The 27,226-nt window shown below is 39.9% G+C and overlaps 1 protein-coding gene across 1 annotated transcript in view; it reads right to left on the bottom strand.

The window, feature by feature from the left end:
* Ten-m (teneurin transmembrane protein Ten-m) overlaps positions 1-16,256 on the bottom strand; it is a 366,438-nt gene extending 350,182 nt beyond the window's left edge. Inside the window, exon 1 of the mRNA XM_043410995.1 lies at positions 15,955-16,256. The gene's annotated coding sequence lies outside the window, so the exon portion shown is untranslated. The remainder of the gene's footprint in view (positions 1-15,954) is intronic.
* Between the last annotated feature and the right edge of the window lie 10,970 nt (positions 16,257-27,226).

Here is a 27,226-nt window from a genome sequence, read left to right as displayed (position 1 = left end):
CGCGATATCAGCCAGCGGGATTTCGCCCGTGGGCAGGGAGAAAGGGGCTTCGAGAGGGATCCGAACGAGTGTCAAGCGAGCTGTTAAAACTTTTATGAGGGTGACCTGTTTGGAAAAGCGAATAATCTCTGTGGATTTTGGCCTGTCACAAAATCCAAAGAGGAATAGCCCTGCACAACGTCGATCTACAATGCTGATGTATTGCATCCTGTGTTCTGTTAGAGATTCCATTGCGTTTTTGGATGAAAAAGGCCAGCAGAGATGGCGCATAATGGAATAAAAGTTTCGCTGTTCCATTCGTCGTTAGCAGAGCTCACGAGGAAATATTATCAACAGGAATTTAGGATTTCGCAGAAATGAGTTTGATCGTGGATATCGATAAAGAAATATTTCGAATCCGGAAGTTTGAGAGGGAAGTTTGGAATCCCGGAGTGTTTTTCCAAGACGAGCATCACCGTACGGTTTAATGACACTAAATTCTTTCCTGAAATGTTCCATCTCAGTTATCCTCCATCACAAATACGTTTTAAAGTCAGCAGGGTTGGGGATTATTCCATGGAGGGCCTTGCTTAATAATCGCGAACCAGAGTACCCGCCTGCTCGCTTTTCATTGTGGAAACACGACGGGAAAGGGAAAGAGGGGTATGCAATAAGTACAGTACGTACACGATGTAGGAAGTCAGGAAGCCCGAGCGAGCCAGTTCTTTAGTGTTACCCGAGGGAGTAACTCTGGCCACGTGTCGCCTGATGTGAATTACGAGCCGGCGACGCGATCCAACGATACGGGAGAGCCGAGGCTGTCTCACAACTAGGACCAACGACGGCTGACTTAATAATCCCTTCAACCTTCGCCACCGTGCGCCTTCCTTCTCTCGCTCTCTCTCTCTCTCTCTCTTCCTCTCTTCTCCGCTCCTGCTTTACCTTCGTTTCTCAACTTGCTTGGTCTTTGCTTTAACGCTTCCTCGTACGTTGTCTCGAAGCGTCACGCGATTCCACTGAGTTACGGTCGTTAAGAATTCGTTTACGAGCCCAAACTCCCCCGTACGTCTTTCCAGGATTCTATGTCATTCTTCCTCGCGTTCTCTATACGGGAAGGATCAATGGGAGTTTCTTGTTGATGGTTTTCTATTAATCCCTATCAAGGGGAATTTAGGTGAAAAAAGAGGAATGCCATTCGTTTGTCCATGGGTTACACAACCGGATGTTTCGAAGGATATGCCATCCAAGGTAAGTTATGAAAAATGAAATAAAAAAATCAAACGAGGAATGATGAGGCTTGCGACTAGCTAATATGCCGATGAGCTATTATGGCTAGTTCTAGATGAATCCATTCTCCGCACCAACCCGAATGGAGCAGCATTCATTTGGATTTTCGGTGGCACTTACTCCTAGATAGAAACGATCTTGGTTCAAGGATCCAGAGTTTCCCGCTTGGATGGTAGCCTTTCGAGCCAATGCTCCAACTTCCTGGAATCGTCTACAGCTATGGTACTGCAAGTTATACAGACGGATGGATGAAACTCAGCGAAGGGTGGTGCCTGCATTGGCCTCCCTTGATAAGAATTAGCATATACAAACGTCATGGCTGCCTTTTGGAATATCCAGACACCAGAGAAACTCTCACTACTTCAAGATAAAAGCAGATTCTCCTGGCGGCCTCGCAAGTCGTCTTTTTACTTGAAAATCTTTTGTTTTCAGTCATTCTTAAGTTTTATATTTTTGTAGGCTTCACGCTTTAGTCAAGTTGATCGGTATTCTTAATTAATGATTTTGATGTTGATCCGGACATCTATTGACCGGTTTTCATCGAATTGACTTTCGTGTCGAGATTAGTTTAGCCTCTATCGAGATCAAAGATCAAAACTATAAGGAAAACGGGAACGAGAGTAAAGATTCTTCGAATTTCGCCTGCAACCCTTATTAAGCTACATAACAGTGCACATAAGCCCAACTACATCGAGTTCCCCGCTTTCTTTATCTACGAATTGCCGCTTGGTTTGGTCTGCCGGAAGAGGAGAGATACCCAGTTGAGATCGCAACAAAAGACGAAGACGAAGATATGTTCATTGTTGAACGTGCTCCGTCGGAATAAGGGCCAAAAGAGTGTGGAGAAGCTGAAGGATGAAGGAAATAGCGAATGACGAGAGGAAGAGGCTTCGTTTTCTTTTTTTTTCGTGAGGCGATGAGAGTTTCACTCTGGGACTCTGAGAATTCAATGAATAGGGTTGGAATAAATGGAGGATGAGGGACAAACCCGACGACAGGGTGAACCAGAGTGAAAAGCGTGGGAAGGAGGGTTGAATCTCAACCAACTTCGTCAGTCTTATCGTCTCGTAATAGAAAGAATAACGTCGAACTTGATAGGACTGGGAGAGAGGTTGGATCAAGAATACGAGAGGGATAGAGAAAGATCCCGAAAGAGGGAAAAACGAAGCATGAGGAAAATAATGGTGGGGAGAAGGAGAGAAAATAGACTTGGAGAAAAGAGAAATGCGTTCTTCGTCCGCTGCTGCAGCGAGCGAATTTCAATCTGAGTCTCTTTGTTTCCCCAGAAGCGTCGAAGACTCTCGCTCTATATATATTTGAAGTTTTCTTTCTCTTCTATATACATATACATATGAAAGAAAAAAGCTTGTTTATATGTATGTTTATATAGACATATAAAGAAAAGGATCTTTTCTTTAGATAGAATCGAGTAGATAAGGCTCTGGGTAACGCGCCAAGTTGCTGAAGAGGCCTCAGGACGTGGATCGAGAATTCAAGCTGCGAAGGATCGAACATTGAAATGAAAGCATAAAAAAGTCCTTCGTACAAAAGGAGAGTAAAAGTAAAATAAGAGGAACTTGAGAGTGAAAAAAAACGTTGCAGTCTTGACAGAGGTGGACAGAAGATCCACCGTGGAATGGCAGTTGGGAAAACGCAGCGGAGCATGATCCAAGTCTTAGGACGATGGCAAAGGAAGATAGAGAGAGAGAGAGAGGGAGGGAGAAATAAAGAGGAAGAGAAGGATCGCGAGGGTGGGAGGGTAACGGAGAAAGAGAAAAGGGCATCGAGAAGCAGCATCCCTTTCGCGACTGCGCTGCGTTCGTAGCCCTCTCATTAGAAACTACGTTGCGGTTCTTCTAATTAAATTACAAAGCGAAGTATTACCCCCTACGGCGTGGGATGAGCGCAGGGAGAGGACGAGGGGGAGTGCAGCAACCCCTCAGCAAGGGCTGGAACGATATGAATTTCCCGTTGGTATATAGGTTGCTGGCGTTTGAACCAGAGGGTAAAAGCCGCATCAAGAGGAAGAGAAGCAGCGAGACGAGCGAGAGCAACGGATGAAATGAACGATGCGCCGACAAGATAAACGCACGTCGTCAGCTCACTTGAAATACAACATTTTTTCATTTGTTTATCTCAACAGGAAGTTGACTGATTTTATAACATCAACATCCGCGCGCCTGCTGCCAAACTGAGCGTTTCAATTGAATGTGGATCAATCGATTAGTAGCTCGTCCAAGAAATGAGTGCGAATTGCAACATCGCTAGTCCGAAGTTCGATTTTAGAAAAAATCCATGAATTTTGGAAACTCACAAGTGCCACCCTGGCCTCTGGTCGCCAAATATTCAACTGCACAGAGCCAGTCGCTGCCTGGGCTTTTCTATAACTATGTACATCAAAAATGGACCCTCATTCTCAGTCAATTTGCTAAACCACGCCCCCATGATGTTTCCTGATAGCGATATGGTAGTTTTGAAAAATCCCTCTCCTACTTTGCCTCTCGTATTTTTTTCGAGACCTCACTGTCAATGGATCCTTCCCCACGTCCGATCGAAATTCACCCATCAAGCCTGCTCGAACAGACATAAAATGTGCTCCAAATTGGAATTTTTCTGATGAAAAATCTATAAATATGGTTGACAAATATTCGAGCCAGTGAGACTGCCGTTTTAAACTCTCTGCCTCCGAAAGTACTGATCGCATCGTTCGGCTCATGAAACTCAGCAGGCACAAGTACTTAGCAATTTTTCTATGAGCCAAAGTGTATAAGATTATCTTATTAATGATTCTCTACCAAGTCGGAGTGCTGGCATAAAGCACGGAGCGCAGAGCTCCGCCTAATCTGCATTCGCTTTGAAGCATGCCTTCATTGGCTGTACCACTTTTTCATTATTACTGGCTGGACGGTAAATCAGAAAAAAAGGTATCCGGAGACTTATATCACATCAGAATACTCATACTGAAAAAAGCTTGAGCACGAATTCTACGATACTCTTTACACGTGCAGGAGAATCATAACGTTGCATGGGTGCCAGTTGTGTGATTTTTTTCAAGAGGATGAAAAGCACTCGAACATGAAACAATGCGGGATGAACGACCCAGAGCGCTCGTCCACTAGGCGAGTATGAGATGTTATAGAAATCACGAACGCTCATACCGAAGGCCGACGATATACGAACGCGAAATGACATCGCTCCTCTCGTCGTCGTCGCAGTTTTCGAGTATCCCCCCTTCATAAACACACAACACACGTATGTCTACAGATATGCGTATGTATGTATATACAAACACTTGCCGTTTTCCATCGCCCCGAACGACCTGCAACGAAAACATTTTTCCACGATGCCTAGACCCACTTCCAAATGCCGGCTGATCCGGACCACGTATCGCTTTTGTTTTCATACTTTTACCGTTTTTTATTTGCTTGCCTCTTTCGTTTGGCTCGACAAGATTTTTTGTTCTCCCTCTGCGAATTATAAAATTAAACCCGTCGTCTCGACACGTTTTCAAAAGATCTACAAGATCGATAGCGTCCATGTTTCCATCCCACGATTCCGGCTGATGGTGCACTTTAATAAACGACTGGAGCTTTGTCTCCAGAAATATTAGGACTCTGGTTCGATTGGCGTGGATTCGAGTCGATTGGATCTGATGATGACCAATCTCGCAGGGAAATTTGCTTCCAGACGGAAATGTGGCTACGGTAATGCATCGTGCAATATCCGTCGTTCGAAGGGATGCGAGAGGCGGGGGTGCGAATGTGGCAAGCCGCGTGCTCTTCAACTTTTAAGTGCCCTCTCTCACTCTTGAAGCGGCAGCCACTCCCGACTTGTCCCGAGCTCTAAATGCGAGTTGAACATTCTATAAAACATGACACTCGTAGTCGTGTGAATGCGTTCGCTGTTCTAGCACGCACTAAAAATCCCTTTCCAGCCCTCCCGCCCTTCCTCATCCCTCTTAGCACGTTCTATTCTCTCTCTCTCTCTCTCTTCCTATCTGTCACCCCTCTGGCTATGATTTCCCCATGCCTCGTCCCTTTTACAACCCTTTCTACTCTGCAGTACACTTGATGCTGTCACTATCAAGAAATCATATTTGTATTCTTAAGTACATACTATCTCTTCCTCATTCCATTTTTCCACATTTTACTCTGTCAGATTTAGGGATTTTATAGACTTAAACTATCTCGGGTATAGTGCATTCTTGAAACGATTGTAGTGAGTGTCGAAAAAAAAGATCATAGTTACTAATTTTCGTTGATTAACAAAATATTGTCCCCAGTGTTCTAGGGTTGTATCAGCAAAATATGATTTGGAATACAAATATGCAGATTTCGAAACTACGAAACGAGAATTCATACGATTTTCCACCTAAATTAGCGTCCTAATTCATATCCTCGAATTTTAAGGCAAATAAATAAAAAGCCTCATCCACTGCTGCTATTGTTTCAAGGGATGAGTCCTCTCTCCTTTATCGGTAAAGCCTCTATGCGAATTTCGTTCCCAGCAGCCTCGGCGCAAGAATGCTTTAATTACAAACGACACCGAAACGTCCCCTCTACCTCTGTATCTTATCCTATCTATATTTGCATTTCTCTCAAAGCTGTTGAAGCTCCGGTCCAGTTTGATGCGCTAATTCGCATGCACTTTGACTCCAATCGGCAAACAGCGCTGACAAACTCAGCGAAACCTCGGTGTACTTGCGTAAAATAAACTATGCTCGATGTACGTGTGCATGTGTGTGTGCAAACCTTCACTATTATGTCGCACGTTTAATCCCACATATGCGTGGCAAACAACGAGAGAGGGGGAGGGCGGAGGAGAGCTTGGTTTATAGTTCATCTCTTTGAGCTTTTAGCCAATATAGTAGCTAAAAAGAGCTTTTCGTTAGGTTCGATCTGAAAATAAATGTTTTTCGAAAGTTTGCGTCAACATTTATAATCGAATCGTCATTTGTATGATTTATTTTTGAAAAATATTTCAAGTTATCGAGGACGGGTATTTAAGGGATTAAGGCCGAAAAGAGTTGAACTCCAACTCGATATTTTTACAACAAGGTAACGATAAGTTTATTTAAAAGGTTACAAATTCGAGGTTTTATTCCCCAAGACGAAACGTTACAAATTCTCGTAAAAAGCTGACGATTCCCAGTTAATTGGCTATTTTATAAATTCAGGGGTTTTTCCCTCTCGTGTTCGATGTTGACATTGAGGGTCGATGCGCTCGTCCGGGAGTGTTGATATTAAAAAAATCTTTGTTCTAACCGAATGAATGAATTTCGTAATATTTTTTGGAGTATGATTTTTTTAGAGGAAATTACGGAGAAAGATTAATGGCCATCGGGAGACTAGTTAATCGTCGTGCGAGATTTTCTCTCATGAAAGTGGAGCGTGTTATTTTAGAATTTCTTTTCCCTCGTTTCTCTTGAAAGTTGGTCGATGCTGGAAAGCTGTCAGACGTCGTCTAACATTTTTCTTTCTGGCTCTTCGAGTAGGATTTATTGTTTCGAGCCTAAAATTAGTCGTCGATGACAGCGTCACACTCGGAAAAGATACCTCTCTCATATATTTTGTATTTTCGGAGCCTCTTAGACAGATATTCTCGAGGGGTGAATTTCAAGACTCTCTCGTGAATCTATCACGCCTCTTGATTCATGTCTCCAACACTTTACATTCAAAGTATAACGATTCGTTTTATTTTCCGAGTTACAACATTATTATTCGTTAATTTTTCAAGGTTCAGACAGAAAACATAAAAATTTGTTGACAGAGTTTTCTTTCACCTGGTTTGGTAAAACAAACGGAATTAGTGATACAATTCAGACCGTGCACGAGTAAAAAATCAAAACAAGATTGGTTGGAGATGTTCTTGTGAAATCTTGGCGCGATAGGCTCTCGTGGAGGGGCACGTGGCATCCAAGGAGAGAATTGATCGAACTGTCCATCGATGGGTGTGAAAAAATCGTTGAAAATAAGTAACCACTCAATGAACAAACAACTGATTTTTTCTTCATTAACTTCGAATTTTTGATTTTTGTGGTATTGAACTTTGAGAAAAATCAATGAAAATGAAAACATTCGTTTCACACGCGTTCGGAACAAAAATTAAAGGCGTTTCACGGTGAATCGTTTAGTCACGAATGCCAGAACGTCTTGCCGCGATTGTGTTGATAAATGAGTGCGTTGATGCTGAGTATCAGTGAGCGATGGTCGGAACAAGTTCAAGATAGAGATCAGTGCTTTCGCGGAACAAATGTAGGGATGCAAATCGAGGAAAGTGTAGCAAGCCACACAAAGGTGCGATAAATATATATATATATACATATATATATGCATAGTTGAAACATTTAGTGGCAAGCTGGATCGGTATATAGGTAAACTGACAAAGTGACGTAATCACGATCCTTGACGGGCAATTAGTTAGAACCCAGGCCGAGCACGACTTGATTACGTCAATTTTTCTTCACTCACAGGTAAACCTTCAGGGGCACACCACACTGGCCCCTCTTCAATCTATGAGAACTGCTTTTGTTCTTTCGGGTGAAACAAAAATGTTGGAAAAATCACTGAAAATGTGCACACACACCGGAGAGACCTTTGTACTTCAGTTTCTCGAATTTATATCTTTGAAACTTCACTCAATTATCCCATTACCAACATAAAGATTGTAATGGCTGAAGAGTATCGGTAAAAGCTTGGCGATCCATTCAATCACAAAGCTGAATTTGGAGGTACAATCGTATTATCTTCAAATATGGAAAGCGGAGAATTTGTATTTTTTTATGACAAAAATTCGTTAAAAAATTATTCATTAGATGAATCTTGACGAGTGCAGTGGATTTTTTGTCACTTTTATTCGCACACGTTTGCAGCTCTTTGTCTCAGAAGACTTGGATTTACCGATTCTTTAAAATGCGTTATTGAAACTGATGAAAATTGAGATACAAAAATATCGAGAGCCATTGTGATCACGATCGAGCTGCCGTACTGAAAAATTGATTAATTATCAGAAAAATTATCTTTTCGCCAAGAAAGCATGCTGTATTGCAGCGAAATTGCGTAGTATGTAAATTCAGCGAGTTGAAAGCACTGCACCGATAAAGAAAATGGAGGCAACTCGAAATAAAGTCAATGATAAGGAGCGAATATTTTGACAGTTGACTATAGAAGATGTTGAATGTGGCAACATCTGATTACGGTCCTACATAACGAGAGAGTAAAAAGTGATGAAATTAAAAAATTGAACGAATATACGTCGTCGAAAATGATTTTTTTTACATAGATATCTTTGGCACAAAATTTTATATCGTCTCGACCAATGTTTCTAGTTTTTTCTTATCAATACCAGAGGAGATATTTGATTTTATGTGCTCATATGTTGACTTGCTTTTGGTACCGATGGGAACGGATTTTTTTGCTACCCCGAGGCCTTTCAACCACTAGCAGGAGAGCACAAGGTTACATTCCGTGTACCGTTGAATAGGAAGCTCTGAAGTTGTATCTGAAAGAAGAGAGCGTGTGCTGGAGAGAGATAGAGAGCATTGCGGAGCTTTTAATTGCTTCCGTTTTGATCCGAGAAACGTTGCCTCGACAAGTTTCGCATTCGGAACAATTTACCGTAGTTTCATTTCGCGAAACTTGTACAAACCTTTGCCTCGTACCATCCATGACTTTATCCGCTACTTTTATATTGGGCTGTTTTCATGTCTAGTTCTATATTTTGTCACCTATTCACTTTTGCCCAAGGATATGGGTCAATCGAAATCTCGCTCTTCGCCTCTTTTCTCCCTTTCCGTCTTTCTCCTCTTCGTTTTTTCATATTCCCCTCTTTTCCTAGTTTTTTCTTCATCAGTACTTCTTGTGTGCGTGTACGTGTTTTTTTTCCTGTGTTTTCACTACTTTACCTTTTCTATCTCCCTACCGCTCTCCCTCTCTTCTTGCTGGTTCTCGCTCGTTCCTCGTTCTCTTCCTTTTTATTCTTTTTTCTTTCCATGTTACTTTTCATTCGCAATCTTGTTTTCGTATTCCCTCTCCTCGGCTCTCACTCTGTCTCTTTCGCTCTTTTTCTCGACTAGTTTTCCTCCTTCGTGCTCCTTGTATTTTGAGCGCTATTATACGAATCAAATTCTTGACACATCCTTCATCGTAAATCTTGACTTCCCATTACTCATCAACACCTATCTCTATCTACAGTTGGAATGTCCTATTGCTGCACCAAAAAACAAATACAAAACAAAATAAATAAATCGAGATGAAACCCGGAGCCTCCATTCTTTCTCTTTCTTCTCGAAGCAATTTCCGTCACAAAGCGTTTACGAAAGCGCGATCTCATTCGTTGATCCTCATCGTACGTTCTTATTGTTGTTTCTCCTCAACGTTTCTCTCCTACTGAAGAGAAATTGTCCTTGAAACAAAATAGAATACACGAAAACAAAGCACTGTTCGATCGAAATGAGTCTAGAAATACTTGTTTCGAAATCATCCCCCAATAATGAAGAAATTAATAACAAAGACGTAAAATTAACGAATTTACTTTTTTTCATCTACAGAATGAGAAAATCAAACGACGAAATAAAAATGGTTGTCTACTGGCAACACCGATTGATCTTAAATCGATCATAGTAGAGAATACTTTCCAAATACCAACGATTAGGGTTTCCTTGTATTGTTTTCTCTCTAACTAGCAACAATGCTTTCATTTTGGTATCTAACTTATGCTCGGCGGGAATTAATGACGCTCGGCAATAATTCGGCGCTGGCAACGAATAAACAAAACCATGGCAATGAATAGAGCCTTCAAATTTCGATGCATCGAAATGTCTTTTTGAAGATGGATCAGTGATACCGCAACCGTGAGTGCGAGAGAGATAGCTGAAAATTTCGAAATTGAAATTCTTTGACAGAGTTTGGCCGATTAAAAAAAGACTCCGCCAGCCTATTTTTGCCATCGTCCTGCGTAAGCTGACAGAGCCTTTTTTTAATCGGTCAAACTGTGCCAAAAAATTTCGATTTCGAAATTTCCAGTGAGGTTAGTCGACTGATCTATACTCTTAAGCTTGTTGTGAGGTCCAGCCGTCGGGGGTGGAGCGTGAGGGCTCTAAGCTTATGCACGGAACCGATGAATTATTACCAACTGTTTCTCGTTAAATTATCACCGTATTTGACCTATTTTTTCGAGGAAAAAATCCACATCAATTTAATGGAATATGTATTTTCGACAAAGTAATGGTTACAGGAATTATTTCTATTAGTTTGTGGCATTATTTTCGATAATTTTTTAGAGATCAATTATTGCAAGACGAGTTCCTAACCTCGATATTCAAGTGTTTGTTTCTCAACCGCGTGAACATCGGTCCGGGGAAAAAAAAGTTACTAAAGCAGGAAGCTGTTTCCATGTTTCCGAAGCCTTATATTTTGTGTGCTCAATTTTTGGAAAAATTCGCGATTATAATCATTAATAATTGTGAATCAGTAGTTTAAATGATTATTTTCTAGGCACCAAAAGTTAGTATGACATTCCATTTAACCGTACCTGTTTTTTTTCAACGCCGTGGCATCGTTTTCTCGGCAAATATATTATATAATATACTGAAAAATGTTCAGATTCTCATAAACATAATTTTTGATTTTTTTTCTAAATAACTGTACCCTAGATCGTTTTGAAATTTGACAAGTTCATTAGTAAAATGACCATGAACGTTCACAAAAAATTATATCTCAGTGACATCGTTTGGTCCTGACCCCACAACAACGTTACAACAACCAAAAATACGAGCCTGCATAATGCACAAGTTGTGTTGCAAGAAGCTTAAATGGCCTTGACCGGAAATTACGTAATAAAATTTTTTCGTCCGACCGTTCCAGAATATTCAATGCTCGAATAAATACTTTGGCAAAAAGCTGGTCCAGAGGTCCCCAAAATCCTATTCGACAGAAAGAAGAAATCGAATAAAACGACCCGTTGAAGGGCCCATTACTTTTGAATGCACTTTTACGTAAAATCAAAGTCTTCAATTGCATCATGTGAATAGTTACTCTCATCAAACTGAAGCCCATCTCTCTTTCCCTCTTACTCTTGTCCCCTCACTCCTCCGACTCGCCTAATTAATAATAGCTGAAATCTATCAAAGGATTGCCTCCTCGATGCAGTTTCACAAATGTCCAAATCTGACTGGTCTCTTCATGTTTGATAATCACTGTTCCTGTACGTATGCAATCCTGTTGTACGGAGATGATCCAACTCGTCGGATTAATCCTCTTACCACGAATGGATTCACAGCAATGATAATAGCGCACTCATCTCTCTATGGTGACGTTCAGAATGTGAAACAACAAAGTTTATTTTTCATTTTCATTGTCCATAATCCTCTCGATAATTCATCGTCTCTTTGAGCTAACTCTCATCGCTCCAACTTCCATTTTCCTCCCACCCTACCAACTCCTCGTTTCTGCTCAGGGTATGATTTGCTGTCATTCTTTCTCGAAGCACTTATCTGCATCGGGTCAGCACAAGGGCGGAGGGAAACTGTGGAAAACCCGGTCGATAAAGGTCGCCACATTTGCATCCAGTTTCGGCCAGTGTCCGTCGTCAGAATGTCAAGACAATCAGATTGCGCTTAACGATCGATTTCCGAGCTAATGCATGGCTAAGCGGTTCTCCGAGCAAGTCGTGACCTCGCCTGAGGCCCCTCGGCTGGGGAGATATCCTCAGAGCCACACACTGACCAGGCGTACCGACCGGTGTTGGTAATGCAAAATTGAAATTGTCCTGAATATCTTGGAGCACAGGAGAGTTACATTTCTCATTTTTCCACTTGCAATTTTGTGAAGTAGTCATTTTCCCGTATTGAGGTTTCATTAGTAAGATTTATTTGTTAGAATTTCAAACTCATTATAATTCAATTGAAAATTTATAGATATCATAAAAATGAAGAAGTTTGACTGCATCCATCGAGGACGTATTATTGGGAACGTTGATTCAGTTTTCGTTCATTTCGTTGATCGGTAAATATTTCCTGTCAACTTTATACATCGCTCAGCATTGCCCTAGGTGGTTCGTATAATTTAGCTCTAGTTGTTCGCATTGTGCATGGACTGTTGCGCTTCACTGAAATTGTTTAGCACTCGCTCATATGGACTGGTTTAAAGGATCTAACGAACTGCGAAGCGACGCTAATTGACCGTACATTCGGTCTGTCTGTACAGTGTGCTCCAAAAGTTGGAGATGAGCTTGCCCGGGTTCGTTGGAATGTTTGATTTTTCAGACGAATCTCCTTCGAAGTTCTTGATTTCAGCATACCCTTCGTAGAGCATGCAAGTAATCAAAGTGTTCGTCCAATCAGGAGTACTGGCGGCGTCGAAATCGTGAGGAAAAACAATGGCAACTGCGCCAATGCATTGCGCCAGAGTACGTGAATGCTCTCATCACGTTTTTCTTCCCGAAATTTCCTCATTTACAAGTTTTCCTATATTAATAGTTTTATGGTCTCTGCGAATACATTTTCCAGAGTATTACCTACAAAGGCACTCCGACTATTAGATCGTTTTTGTACAAGAGCCCAGTGATCGAGGCATTACTAAGCGGTCGCCCATCCAGGTATTGACCTCTCCCGAGGGCTGCTTGACTTGGGAGCCACACATCGACCAATCGCTGCCGGTTTTTTCCTTTTTTAAAATTTTTATAAAAAAGTATTTCCATTAGTGAGCAGAAGTCCGACAAATTAAATGAGAATAATCAGAAATTTTGAATCCTTTTCATCTCGGAATGAGATATCGTTTAGCCAGGTTCCTGCACTGATTATAACTCAAAAGAAACGACCTGGAGATCTGACGGATATTCAAGCGCCCAACCGAGTCGAAGTCGAGGGGGGTGCTCGTTGTTTTTGTATCACAGTGCATTCTGACTCGGAATAAGAAAAAAAATATAAAAAGGGTGGAAGCATTAGAGGTGTGCAGTTGTGCGTCGTCTAAGCAACAGCGCGCCATCCACGGCCCTCTTGCAGATTTCTGCCGCACTAGAAATCTTGATCAAGGATGAAGCGGCTCTATCGCAATACACGTTGGAGTGTCACATTTGTAAAAAAGTGTATAAACCTTTGTTGAAACTCAGAGAACAATGTGAGCACATGTAATCGTAAATGAGCGAGCGTATATAACAGTGCGGAATTCCAATTCTCAAAGGTTCGCTATCCCATTGTAACTCTGAGGCATATGGGTTCGATATTCGAGGGAGTATTGATGATCAAGATCTTAGTGTCCAGTTGTCGTGGTTCAGTGAATTCTCTACAATGCCCGTCGGCGAAGGAACTGTCGTTGAAAGTTTCATGGGGATTTCTCGGTGCCTAAAACTCATTCGTGAAACCACTGTGACCCCTGCGATTTTGTGGTACGAGAGACGTTTGCAGCGACTTGGTGGAAGAGCCCGGCTCATGTCGGGGTACAGTGTCGTCCTGCTCGATCCAATCCGTAATTACAATTCGAACAAAGTTATGCCCAACCCCGTTTTCAACCCTCTATCTTCCGTCCCACCCCCGTGACGAATCTCGCGAGAAGACTCAGGAAAAGCGCTCGTCCTGGCCGAAGGTTAGGGGTGGGAGAAGGAGATGTGTCAAGTATTTAATCAGAGCCTCGGGGTCGAGTCTGCGTGAGACAATGGAAAGGACCACCCTTCCGGGGGAGGGGGTTACTTCTGCCGGTCTTCCCTAACCTCTACAGCTATTCCCGGTATGACTAGGGGCGCAATTATGTCGACCTCATTTCAAGACAGATTTACTTCTCTCTGACGCGCACGAGCATTGTCCTCGAGCCTCTTCCTCACTCCTCCCCCCAACAACCCTTACCCTCCTCTCTATTCTTGCTTTCTTCATCTAACTTATTCTTCTATTCTACCACGACTAAACTCGACTTTTCTTTTTCATTATTATTATTCTTCTGCTTCTTCTTTTTCATTGAATGCTACCAAAGATGAAGTCTCACAGGACCCTCCTTGGCTCCTTCATCCCAATGCACTTTTGTTTTCCACCCTTTAGAACAATTCCCCGACTACCCTTTCCGCAAATTTTTATAATCTCGAATATTTCGCAATCTCGTCTCGAAGTGGTTTTTTTTTCGTCAGTGCACTTTTTAGCGCATTATTAATCGCGGTCTGATAAATATTTATTGCATTGGTAATAAATAACGATGGCTAACCTCGAATGTTCATTGTGAGTTTTCGTCGTTAAAAAACAAAAATGTTGATACCAAACTTTATAACTCGATCAACGAACATAATTTAACTAAAAATTCCACGATGTGCTGGATAAAAACGTGTTTTCGACAAAATATCGTATTTTGCTTCGTTTTCGTGTTCGATGCTGAGCATACAATTACGCGTGGTAATTTAAAACTTGCTAGACAGCATAGGTATGTACTCGGAGAATTATTGCACAAAGAGAAAAGGGCTCGGAGTGGAATTAGCGAATTATTTTTATTTTTTGTCGGATTAAAAATTCTAGAGATTCTATCTTTCGCATCAGTTTAATATAATACGTCCTGGACGTAGCAGCACGTATGAGAACACATTTTTAAGCGAACCCATGCGAACTGATGCATGACGAAAAAATTCGCGACGTGAGAATTCGTGCTTTCTATCTTTTATTATTTTTATTATTTTTTTTACCTTCCAACGAGGGTACGATAGTTGAGAGGAGATAGTGGAAAATAAAAGAGGCATTTCTGGTGCAGCGTACTGACGAATTTACATTTTCAACCCATCCCATTAGAAAAAAAAATAAACCAGCCACTCGAGGGTTTTTCCGAATAATTACGAGCTTCTCAAAAAATGCCTATTTGCGAGTTCAGCTCTACCCAACTGTCAATGTTTAAATACTTGGCGTCGAGCCGCTGCCGCGTCTCTTGATTATTTTTATTGGACTTGGGAAACATCAATGTTTCGGGTTTTTCACTGTCTTTTAACGATATTCAAGAAATGCCGACTCTGAGACGCTTCTTTCAATCCCATCTCAAAGGAAACAAAATGAAAACATGCAAAAAAAATTAGAGAAGAGATCGAACGAGTTCCCCAAAAACTCCAGGACTTTGACAATAACTCATCGGTTCTAGGACTGAAATCCAGAAGCATACCAGACACCCTCCAATATGAGGGATCCTTGTGCGTGATTGACTGTTCATTATTTATGATTGGCACCAATTTGTTCAATCGAGAATAAATCCCCGAAGGGTTTAGTGCGGTGAGGGCTGGATTTTTACCCCATTTTTACAATCAATCTGCCCAATTAAAATTGTTTATTAATGTCCCACCAATTGTTCAACCTTCGATTGGCAACTAAAACTGGATTAATCCTGGATTCAATGGGCTTCAAAATTATCTTCTGCTTTCAAAAGACTTTTTTCAATTTTTTGGCAAAACAAAAGTGATCCCAATTCTCGTTGAAAAAAGTTCAAAGCATTGTTATTTTTTGGTCTGTTCATATATTTAATTGAGTATCGGTGACTCGACGAAAAACCAAGTCAAATGCTCCGAGCTTGCCTCTATTAAATCCTTTATGAAAAAACCCGAAATTCAGTGGTCAGTTTGGTCCCACCGAACCAGGGAAGTTAGAAGAGATTAAAATCTTGCCCTCCTTTTCTAAGGGGCTGGGAAAAATAGAGCAAGAAAGCCACGTGTAAGAGGTACGTTGCAACGACTCACCAGTCACATCGAGCCACGCTTCGACCTCTCCTGAATGAGTTCTGTCTTGAATGTTTTTTCAGGTTTCCTCGCTGTTTGAATTTCGGTGTTTCTCCTGTGTCCAGATAACACACGGTAGAACGGAGATCACGAAGTTTTCTTGGTCGCTCGCCTCGTCAAGGTTCGTCGAGTTTCGATTTCACGGACGGGGCTTCAGTTGGACGCGCACGGATTCCTCACTGGGATCCCATGAGTCTACTTCGCACCGTACTTTCGCGCACTGCACACCAGGCCCTGATCTCATCCGCCTCGACCGTCACGATCTAGTCTCGAGGCGGTCTTTTGCTGCTTCTTTGATATTTTTTCCTTGTCGTTTTGTACCCGCGGTAAAAATTCGGCTAAAAATCCCCCTGCGAATTTATCTCTCGATCCTCGCACCCTCGTGTTATGAAAAAAAGCTCAAGCGCTCGGTAACCTGGGAAATGAAACGAAATCAACTCCTCGAATTGAATTATCCACCCCTTTACTCGATCAAGTGAGCCCCACGACGCTCAACTTTTACCCAACGCCGTGCTCCGAGCTCAAAATGTCTTCAAAGTGACCTTGAGACAGCCCTATCGAGGAAGGACCAAAAACTTTCCGCTGCACTGTGAGTTTGTTGACATTTTACCGACACACGAATCGTCCTCCCTCACTGTCTACCACTCGCGAGACCGTTGCTTTGAGCGATCGTCAGACGAAGCTCACATGGACTTTGTTTTCGTCTTTACACTGGAGGAATGAAAGATTTTCTTTTCCGTGCGGGTCACATCCCTCACGACAATTAATCATTTCACTCAACTCTTGGGTTTCCGAGTGGCCGAGCCCGCCAAGCTGTTTTCAGTAGAATTAAATTACTGTCCAAGCTAGAATTACATTTGAAAGAGTTGTGAGGTGACTTTGAGGTTTTCAAAGTTGCAGAAACGATTGCCGACGTCGACGCAGCCCAACCGGTTACGCTGCTCTCGGGGATCACGTGGTGGACCACGTTTTCCACTTGCTCGGTACCGCAGTGCACCTTCTTGGCCAGTCAATATTCTTTTCTTCCCCGAATTCAATTTTCATTTCCAAATTACCAATAAATTTCGAGTACCAAAAAATAAGCGATGGAATAAAATAGTCATGAATCTGGTCACAATGACCTTAAGCGATTGGATACTCGTGAGGGGTGGTTTTTGACATAAACACTTTTTTTACCGATTGAAATGTGTATCCAATCATCTGTAAAAATATTTTCAAGCCAAGTGGGTGGAACAAGGTTGCTACAAGGTTGACTCCCTCTTTTAACGAGACTCTAACTATTTCCCTGGCACCTCAACGTCGTCGAAGCCACTGGGGGTGGTTTTCGATAACTATCTCATTGCAATATCGATATTTGGAATAAACAAAATTTGCTTGATTTCTCCTAAGACTCAGAGACATGAGAAACTTCTTTTCAGTTATTATTTCACCTCTTTCTCGAGCATAGAGTTGTGTTTTGGTGTACGTATATGAGCTCACGAAAGGGGAGGGAACACGTCCGTCCGCGAACCGTTCGCCAAACGCACTGAGGAATCCGCGACCGTTGCCGGTTCGCCGGTGACGTCTACAGGACTATCTTCTCCTCTCTCTCTCCCTCTCCGTTTTCCTCTTTCTCACTCTTTCTCACTCTCTCTAGGCTTCGATGGCCCGGATGAGCATGCGCCACGTACCGTTAGCATTGGTCCTATATAGAGCTTCCCAACCACCCGACCACCCCGGAACGAGCTTGAGAGCTGCTACCCTTACCGAGCTAAAATTCTACCCTTCTCGCTACTGCTTTGACGGCGTTCAAAATCCCCCAACAGAGGGGGGGAACGCATCCTCGGACTCGTCTCAGACACTCCATGCCCTCCGACCCTCTCCTCAACATCTCAACCCTTATCAACTCCTCAATTATACCCACCTGTGTAACGTCGCCAAAAGCCTTTCAAATATAACATTTTTTCGAAATCCCTTTCTTCAGTTATTTACTCCTAAAGCGACTTCCGTTTAAATGCATTTCAAATTCATTTTCAGTCTTTTTTGAATGGTTTTTTTATGGCGTTGGAAGACTTTTCCCTCATTCAAATTAGATGTTGCAATATTGTGTAGTGCTAACGATGCTCAAAAAAAATTGGAGTTGATTTTGGCAGAAGCCCTGATTCGGAATTTTTACGCAAATAACACTCGGTTAAGAATTTGTATGTATTTCAAGATTAAGCATGAGATCAATGTTTTTCTTTCATTGCTCAAAATATTCAGAAGTTGAAACTGTCCAGTGAAGCTCTCAAACATTTACTCACTCTGTTGAAAATGTAACAAAATGGCATCCAACTTATAGAAAGTTACCCAAGGACCATAAGTTTGAGAAATGCCTAGAGCCAAAATGAACTGCAAGGCCATTTCCATTCGAACAAATATATTTCGCGGATTATGTTTTAAAAAAGTAAGTGGAAATTATTGAATTCCCAGTCGTGAAATTTTTTGAATCACTATTAAACTTTTCCCTCATCGTTAAAAAAAAAAAAAAAAGAAACAGAACAACACATCTTGAAAAGCCATGATTACTGTACTAAAATAATTCACATTGCGCTGTTTGTTGATTTACTTTCGCGTTTACATAGGTCATACGAATATTCGCTTGAATGTTGACTGAAAAGCTAAAGAGTATAAGCTCATAACTACCACTGAAATCTGCCAATATTTTCTTTCGATCTAATTATTTCTCATATGGGATTAAATTTATAGTTTTATTCATTTTTTTTTTTTCATCGAATTCATCAGTTATATTTCCTACGAGATTAAATGTTTGGGCCTGGAGATTCATAAGTTTTGAATTAAATTGTGAATATAGTGCTCCCATGCTTTTATTTTGATGAGTTACTTTTCAAGAAGTTTCAGGTGATTCGTGAAATTTATAGAAAAGCTACCATAATCCATGCATACGTGTTACTGAAGATTAATTTTTTATGCCCTTTCATTTTTTTTTTCAACGAATTCATCAGTTATATTTCCTACGAGATTAAATATTTGGGCCTGGAGATTCATAAGTTTTGAATTAAATTGTGGATATAGTGCTCCCATGCTTTTATTTTGATGAGTTACTTTTCAAGAAGTTTCAGGTGATTCGTGAAATTTATAGAAAAGCTACCATAATCCATGCATACGTGTTACTGAAGATTAATTTTTTATGCCCTTTCACGATTTCGTTATAGATAATCCAGGTTCAATGAGTGGGCAGAAAGGAAAGCTTTTTTAGTCAGATTATTAACGTAAAACCCAGTGATTATCCAGTCAAAATAATCCAATATCGTGCATGAACAAAAATCTCATGTTCAACAATTCTCGTTTATGAGATATGCCAATTGTTCTGGTCTTCAGAGTTTTTTCACTGGTGTTTCTGAAAACATCAGAGTGAGTGGAGAGATTTCACAGGTTTTTACGAAAATAAAAATCACAGGAGTCAAAGTTTTTCGATTCTGTGAAATAAACTCTCATAAATTAGGATAATTATAAAGTTCTCATTACAGTATAATAACTTCATTTGATATTGATAATTCAAACGGTTGTTAGGGACGATTAAAAATATGGGGAAAATATGGAAAAATATTGATAATAATAGAAAAACATAAGTGATCATAGAGACAAAAACAAAAACATAATAATCATTCCGTTAAGGCGGTTTTTTCACTCAGGCTTGTTTTGTGATTAAGAAGCAATATAAACTGCTTGTCAACGAGACCAATTGTACGGAGTATTTTTCTAGGGGTTGAAGAGGTCTCCGAGAGGGGAGAAACTCCGAAGCAAGTTCGTCGAAGAAACTCATTCTTTTGTATGCGTTTCCGCTGTAATCAAGAATCCGAACGAGTTTCAAAACTGTTATATATGCGCATCGGTTTACGATATAAATTTAGCATTGCGTTGATCGAGCCCCAGTAAATTGTAGAGCAAAATCGAGACGAGAGTTAAGATTCGTAAGAATTTCACGTTTCAAGGTAGCAGCACCGAAAACTGGCCAAGTTTCTTGCTCCGAGATAATCATCTTTGGACACAGTACAACTAACAACTTTGTACGGCAGGAGACTTCCGACCGAACTCCAATTTATCCCTACAATTGGAGATCTACCGATCTGCGAAAATGGTCCCTCGTTCGAGTTGACGTGGAATATCAGAAAATTCAGAGTCTGAAGTTTCAATGCTCAGTCGATTTCACGATCGGAATGGCGAATGACGAGTGAAGTTTTACAGTGAAAGTATTAGTTGCTTTTGTCACTAATTGCAATTGAGGAGTTTACCAATCACGTTTGAAAGAGTGTTCGTTCTGCAGTAATGCCGAAACGAATCAGCATATCACGTCACTCGAGTGATCAATAGTCACGCGAACTGGAAAAAAACGATTATGATAACTTTCCACTCGGAATATAAAAATTCACGTCGAATATTTTGAAATATCGGTCCACAATGATGGTCACAATATCGGAATAGCGTGAATGGCAGAGATGAAATGGAGACTGAGATATTTTTCGTGTGGTCGGTACATCGACCACGTCGATCCGGAGCAATAGAGGTTGGAATTTCCTCTCACTGTGTGACTATTTTCTTCAGGCTCTTTTCGCGACTCGGAACCAAACGAATAACTTACAGTGCTATCTGAAAGTAAAATAATGCGTTGGCGTTGCTTGCGTTTCGCCTGATTCTCCTTCCCACCCTTTCATCCTTCAAGAATGTGAAACCACGTTCTCGCACCAAGTCGCAGCAGAATACCGAGCAAAAGGGATGATGAAGATAGGGGCTTTTGGATTGTGACTGAGAGCCTTAAATCTTTTATCCCCCCGAAAAAATAAGGGTAGGAACTCCCTTCGGTTCACTCTTATAAATAAGATTCAAAACAATTGAGACCGAAATTTCACTTTTTCTTATTGCAAAATTATTTTTGTTAAAAAATGCATGCAGTGTGTCATCGACCGTTGCGTTCTCTTGCAATTTCTATTTCCGTTGAAAAAAAATGAAATTCCATCCTTGTTTTTGCTACAATTTTCCTATTTTTTACTCTCGTTTCTCATTGAACAGGACAATTTTTTTTCTCACCGTTATTGACAGCCAATTTATTTTCATTGGATTTCAAACTCTTGCCATCTTCAAAATTTAATGTCAATAACATCGCGTATTTTATGTACTTGCAGCGTTTTTATAAGCCTTGTTATCTCCGATAGTTGCTTTCGAAGGAAATTGTGCTTCACTTTTTTATAACGAACGTAAGCAGGGAGTACAATTGCGAAGCCACATTTTAGAGAGACAAAGCTGTCACTTTCTTTTTATCGACATGCAACTGTACGAACACACGAAAAAATGATCAATTAGTTCCAAATTATTGGGCTAATAAAAAAATGTACTATCCAACGATAAAATGATTATTTTATTTCACGCCGATTTTATGTATTTTGATCTGGGACAAGATTTGCTTGGAATATTGAAGAGAACACATCGGGGGAAAAAAAAGAAAAATGAAGCCACTGCGAAAGCCTTTTTATACTTTTTTATTCTCTCCTTGTCGTTAAATATTCATCGGCAAAATCCACAGAAATTCTACAAGTTCATTTTTTTTAGATTCGATAAAGAGTTTAACTGAGATTTCCAACTCGATAACATGCAATGCATTACTTAATTCGATATCGCGCTTAATTTCGATGTAATGGACGTATGACTTTTAATTTTCTTTGCTTAGCTATTCAATTGTTAATGAATATTAGTTTCCGGTTTAAAAATTATTCGGTAATTGATTAAAAAATAATTGATTTCAGGTCTTATCGAGTGGATCGAAATAGCAAATTATGGTATCATGAAATGCCATTAGATTAAAACTCAAAAAACAATAATAACGAAATTATTTTAATAAGAAGAGGCTCAAGAATCGTGATCAAAGTGATGAAATTAACTGCAAAAGACTTAAAAGAAATTAAACAAAATAAAAAATAATATTGAACGGTACGTTATCGCAAGCCGAATTTTTTCCTGAGTCAATCTGAGGGTTTATGATTTTGTTATTTTTTGCAACGATGCATTCTTTCGTCTTGGGAGTTGGTGGGCCTGCCTGAGGAGACTTACGAGCTCGGTAAAGCCCGCGAGGTTGCCCGTTCCTCGTATAAGCAGCCACCCAGTCAAGCCCACCAGCTCTAATAGGATTGCCAAAATTAATTACCTGCATTTGCATAAGCCCCTCTCTTGGTAAACGTTTTTCTTCCCTGCTTCTTTTTTGTCTAGTATTAGAAATTACCGCGCAGAAATGATGGAAAGTACACAATGTACACCTGAACAAAAAGCAGACCTGTCGATGTTTCAACTCTCGAAAATGAATTTTCTATTTTTGTTACAACACCGACAAACAGTATTCGTTCCTTCTGATTTTTTTTTTCTGGAATTTTTATACTGAACAAGTTTTTCCGAGTGGATGCTCTAAATTATTTTTACTTCTGTTAGATTTTTTGTTACATTTCAAGCCAACTTGGTATCGTTTCGTATATTTGATTTGCCTTGAAGTGCTGAATTTTCATCAGTCGGAGTTTCCGAATCAACATAACCCATTTTATTTTATTCTAGCCTTAAAATATCGGAAAACGGGAGGGGAAAATTGAAAAAACGTTTTTCTCTGTGACCTAATTAAAAATGTCTCTTCACATATTTCGTAGTGTTTTTGAACGTGAACGAAAAATATGTCGTTCGAAATGTGAGACGAGGAGTGCGCCCACGTAATCGCTAGTCTGGTCACGACAATAAAAAATGTCTCGCCGCTCTCTAATCACAGAAAGACCGGAACTGAGAAAATCACCGAGAGAGAAAAATTCGTCGCGTTGGCCCAGAGGTCGACGAATCTCGCGTCGAGAAGAGAAAAAAAAAATTAAGAAAAAACCAAAAAAAAAACGGCTTGCGATGAGAATCGACGATGCGACGTGTTTTGTGAACTGATTTTCATCGAGAGGTGTGTTCTCGAAAGAATTCCAGTTTGCTCGCGAGATGATGCGCACCGACACGCAGACGATAATTATTAGTCATTAGATCTCGCGCGCCGTTTGTTCCTCCTTTACGAATTTCTTCCATCTGCAATTTGAATTAATGCCGAAGTACACAATGGGACTATTATTTTTAGAAAATAATTGCATAAGAGTGTCAGAAGAGTTGCTATCATTGGCAAGGGTTCACAATATTATATGCAACATACCATTGGTTACCCTGAAAAGTCATTTTAAAAACAAATATAAAAAACGAATTATGCAAACGAGTTCAAATGAATAACAAATTTCTTAAAAAAAACTCACGTGCATGACCCAGTTTTTGTTTTTTAATTTCTATATTATACGGTCATACAAAGTCGAAATAACTTTGACAACTGTGAATGGACGAAACATGAAAATAAGTTTCCTCATTTATGACCATCAAGGATACGCAATGAGGAGGTGAAAATGGAGGTGGATAATAACAAAAGTATCTTCTTTTGAGTTTGGTTCGAAGTTTACTACGATAAAATTCTTTCATAAATTAATAAAATTAACTACATTTATTATTAATATTATTAAAAATTTATAAATTAATAAAAAAATTATTTAAAAAATTCGTAAAATAATAAAAATTTCATAAAAAAACATCGACGATGCACGTGTGTTTATTTTCCATGTGCATTTTGTAGTATATTTGGGAAAAATATGAATAGCAAGCGATAGAAAAGAAGAGGTGGATAATATTGTGTCTCTTTTTGGAAAACGCGTCGACGAACACTATCGAAAGATTGAAAGTCGATTGAATGGAGTGGGCAAGCGGAATCGGCCATAGCGTGAGCGAGCTCTTTACTCTGGGGGCTTCTGGCTACGTGCTATATCACAGCATTAAAATATATATATATGTAGCCATAGATGGAATCTGATCGAGTCTGTGAACTTGAATCGGGAGTACAATGGATCCAATGAAACGCGTCATTATTGTTCGATTTCTCTCCACGGTTTCGCTATCCGCTTTCCACTCCCTCCCCCAAACTTCCCCCTTACTTTTCTCGGGTCTCAACAACCCCCGTAGCTTTCGTGACTCTCGAGCATTCACTTTTCTCATGCTTATGGACTCATTTTGTAGCAATTATAACGGTGTGGCTAAACTGTACCGGGACTCTGCCATATTACGAAGAATCCCAATGAAATAATTAATCGCCTCATTAATTCCCTCGGAACATTGCAGTCGCGGAATTGATTGGTCGTATAATTGAAGATTTTTTTTTATGTGCATACAGCGTACGTTTTGGGTTGGAGGAGTGTTAATGGCGTGGTTGGAGTTAAATTTAGTAATTACAGGGATTAACGTTTATTCAATTACTTTAATAATTTTTTTAGTAGCAGTTATATCAGGGTATATGAAAAAAAAAAATGAGAAATATGATAAATATTATTGGGATGATCGATGGAGATTACAGATTTGATTTTTTAGTGGTGAAAGATGGATTTTCGAAAAAATAAAAAAGTTTCGAATGTCGAATGTGCATGGCTCATGCCATTTCCTCGTTTCAATATACCTTTGTTTCAATAGAAGTGAGGAATTTTCTAAGCTTCACTGTGACTTGTTAATTTTCCTTTTTCAATTGAAAATAAAGTCAATCGGTGTAAAGCAGGAGGATCGAGAAATGTTTGGGTTCGGTGAAACGAAATGACGACGAGGGAGAGAGCAAGAGAGTGGGAGAGGGCGAAAGGGTGAGGAAAGCAGAGAGAGAGAGAGAGAGAGGGAAACGAGGAAGAGTTATAAATGTGAAAAAAAAACAGTAGGGAATGAGTGAAAATAAACATTAAGCGTGTGACGTCATGGAATATAGGAAAGTCGAGGCAAATCATTGAATGCACCGGCCGAGGGCTTTGCCAACTCTCGGTTGCATCTCTCACCCCCTCGCACCGTGCTGCTCCTCTTGTAGATTCTGAGTTTCCCTTTAGTTTATTTTTCCATGCGTAATGAACTGCCTCTTTCAGTGGGTTATTCACCCTCTCCCTGATCGTGTCTCTCCCTCGTTGCATCGATAAATACGAACTGCCCCAACATGAATTACCAAGCAAGCCCTACTCGATCCCTTTTTCGCCCTTTTGCCATTCAACGAAACGCAGTTTTGCAATTCGATGCTACTCCCCTCAACGAACTCCTGATTTTTCTGTTTCTTTCCCTTTTTCACTCCTTTTTTGTTACCATTTCATCTCACTTTTTGCAGACCGAGTTTGTTTTTGTTTTTTTTGTTTTTTTTTTTTCACTTCTTTTTTTAGTGTCCCTCTCGTACGTCCTGACTTTCAACCCTTCTCGTCAGCAACCAACGAGCTTTTTACGTTCTCATCACACATCCACCGCACTCATGTATGCAGACATTGCAGTAGTTTTTTTGGGTTAGGCAGCACCAGCGGGGGAATAAGAGACCGCTGGTTTTATACATCAATCTATGCAATTTCTACCCAGAGTCACGATTCCGTGCTTTTAATCCTACGTTGAAATCACGTGACTGATTACTCTGGGCAACATTTTTCGTAGGCGTTCTTTGTACTAATTGCTTTTTTGATGCGATGAGCTTTGCAGTAAATTTAATCGGTTGCTTCATGAGGGAACCATTTCAAGGCGAAGAATGATGGCTATTTATTGTGATGGAACAAAATATCGATAGGCTCAGATTATATTTCGTGTCTCGTTCGAGATGATTAACTTCTAGTACGCCTTCTCTCGTACGATGTCACCACTGGTTTTGGAGATGAAGGAAAAGTTTTCTCTTCACTCCAACCTATCGAGATGCTTCATTGTTTTTTCTAGTGTGACGGACACCACACGTCGTTTATAAACCTATCAAAGAAAAAACTAAGGTAGATCGTTTAATGGGTAGTCTGTGCTTATTTCGGCATTTTGTTTCTTCTTGGCTTGGCCCATTCGTATCATAGGCCTCTGTCTTTTTATCAACACTTTTTTCTTGATCCATTTCCCATCGTGTCGTTGAAATGTTGGGTTCAGTCAGTGATGGATCCCCGATTAATTAATGGCTTGTAACTTCATTTGTCAAAAGATAAGTTGAAAAAATTTATTTGCAATTTTGAATTAATAACTATGACATTAATTTAGAGTGAGATAATATCTTTAATTAGGAAGTAAAAATCGATCCATTCTAGATACTCATAAAATACGATTCTTCGGGCATGGTCTATCATAAGTAATTATCACTTAGTCAAAATCACGTCAAAAAAGAAGAGAGAAACAGCAACTGATAAAAAAAAATTATTGATAGTAATTAAAAAACGTTATAAAATAGTGTCTTCACAGACAATAAGTAAATGGAATAAGAAAACACTTGGTATAAGTGGTATCGATACAAATCATTTTTCCGTACATAGGACTCGCCATGTGGCAACGTCCACAGAATACAAACGATGTTTAGATTTAAACAGTATTAGAAATACTGCAGGTTAGTCGGGAACACTGAAAATTTTTGCAATTTTTGATAATAAGCCAATGACTGAAGACAGAACGAATTTTTCTTTAGTCGTATTAGAATAAGTTTGTTAATTGAATTTGTAAACAGCATTAAACAACATCATATGTCATTAAATATATTACTTTCACCGAAATTGTATTTACTCTTAACATTTACAAGTTAATCATCTCGAATGAGACAAAATATAATTATAAAATCACACAAACTTATCAAGTGAATTTCGACGAAGTTCCAATTTTTTTTTATTTTCATGTATTTTCATTCCATACGAACCTATAAAAACCTTAAAAAAATTGCGAAATTTTATATTTTTAGCGAGTTTGAAAAAAAAGCTTCTAAAGAAGAAAAATATAACTTCAACCTACTGCAAATATAGAATTTTGCAATTTTTTCGGGTTTTCATAGGGTCATATGAAAGGAAAATATATGAAAATGGAAAAAGAGTTTGGAATTTTTGTTGCAGACAATAATTACGATCTCCACATTGTACGCAGCCGAGAAACTTCGACAATCGGACTTGGCGCATAAACCATCTACGAATTAGTATTTCTCACATTAAAAAAATGTTCTTGTACTTTTGAAATATCCTTGAAACTATATACTGAAAAGTTCGCTATCGTGAGTTATTTACGCGTCTATCCGAAAAAACATTTCCGAAAAAAATCGATTTTTTTTACTCTCTAAAGCAGGACCCCCTTAATTATATGAAGAGTCTCGTTCGAGATGATTATCTCCCACCCAAAAAATTTATTGTCAATGCCGTGTTTA

Source organism: Venturia canescens, chromosome 2 (assembly GCF_019457755.1).
Source record: "Venturia canescens isolate UGA chromosome 2, ASM1945775v1, whole genome shotgun sequence".
Taxonomy (NCBI): domain Eukaryota; kingdom Metazoa; phylum Arthropoda; class Insecta; order Hymenoptera; family Ichneumonidae; genus Venturia; species Venturia canescens.
The sequence above is the reverse complement of the archived record's forward strand: the minus strand, read 5'-3'. Positions and strand labels throughout refer to the sequence as shown.